The sequence below is a fragment of the Chrysochloris asiatica genome, unplaced genomic scaffold, assembly GCF_000296735.1.
Source record: "Chrysochloris asiatica unplaced genomic scaffold, ChrAsi1.0 scaffold00531, whole genome shotgun sequence".
NCBI lineage: Eukaryota > Metazoa > Chordata > Mammalia > Afrosoricida > Chrysochloridae > Chrysochloris > Chrysochloris asiatica.
This window is the reverse complement of record NW_006409049.1, coordinates 568,892-570,406: the sequence shown is the minus strand read 5'-3', so window position 1 is coordinate 570,406 and position 1,515 is coordinate 568,892.

The following is a 1,515-nucleotide window of genomic DNA, read 5'->3' as shown; positions in this document are numbered from 1 at the left end:
TTTTTTTTCACATCAAATTAAACTCCATTTTTCTTCAGTTTTATGCCCTGGCATAGTAAATCATGATTTTTTTAATTCAATAAGTGAAACCATCCATTTTAGCCAACTGATATCTAGGATATTGTTATTTATATGTTTCATTTCATTTTGACAATTTTCAGTTTTCCTAGATTAATACTTATACATCCCACATTCTGATTACTACTTGATATCACACCAATTTCTTCTCATTTAGAATTGTGTCTCATCAGCAAATAAAGGTCCCAAAGGTTGTTTTCCATTGATTTCATTACTGTCAATTCATATTTTGAGTGCTTTCAAACCTAATCAACACTTCTTGTGGCTAACCACATTTGACAGTGTTCCACACTACTATTTGTAAGGTTTTCAGCAGCTAAAAATTCAAAAGGGTTCCACCTCTCCTTCCTAAATAAGTCTTAGTCTGAAAGTTTCTCTGAAACGTGTCTACCATGGGTGACCTTTCTGTTGTTAAGTGTCGTTTAGTTGGTTCTGACCGATAGTGACCCTGTCTGAGGAGCAGTTGGTGAGTTTGAGCCTCCAACCTTGCAGTTCAAATCAACCTTGCAGTCCAGCACATTACCCCACAGTGCCACAAAAGGATTCTGGTGTTCAAAATAGCAGCCCCCCAGTAACATACAGGCCACCATAGTATGTAAGACAAACTGGCAGAGGAGTGGTGGAAATGATAGGGTAGAGCTATGTGAATGTGAAGTGCTGGTGACAAACCAAGGTAAGTGGGTAACTTGCAAAGAGTGTAAATAATGCACATGGAAAGAGAGTTATTTCACTTTAATCATTTATTTTTGCCATTATGCTAGAATTACAATAAGCCACCATCCCAGAGGCACAAAGGGTACCTCATTATCATCAAGAAAGTAGAATAAGGAACAGAATGTGTTCTTTGGACCTGAATATTCTGCACTCAGCATTCTCTATCTAAGAGATGGAGAGCATGTGACACCATTGATTACAAGAGATAGGGAGAAAGAGTGGTAGAGAAGTAGCAGCCGAGGATGGTGGCAGAGGGAGTAGAACTAAGAGACTGGCAGGAGACAGAGTAGGGGGCTTCCTTTCCCATGAAGCCAGAAAACAGAGGATATTAAGTCAGGAAGCTTGCTAACAGAGTAGATTGCCTTCAGGCATTTATTGGAGAGCTACAACCCATGTATCAGAGCTGAGCAGGGTGCTTCTGATCTTATAATCAGCGGAGCTAAAAGAGCTTTGTAGCACTTGCCTGAACAGGGTAGAGAACATGACAAGGGGCCACTGAGCTAAGGAGTCTCAGGGTCTGGTTGTGCAGGTGGAAAGAGGCTGTCCTGATTGAATAGGTGTATCTTAAGCATTCCTGATGCTGAATTATAATCAGTGTCTTATAATTATAATCAGTGTCTTAGCCTAGATTTCTAGAGAAGTTAAGCCAGTGAAATATACATATGTTTATAGAGAGATATATAGAAAGCAAAAAGTCATTGAGAAGACAAGAAAGAAGGGAAA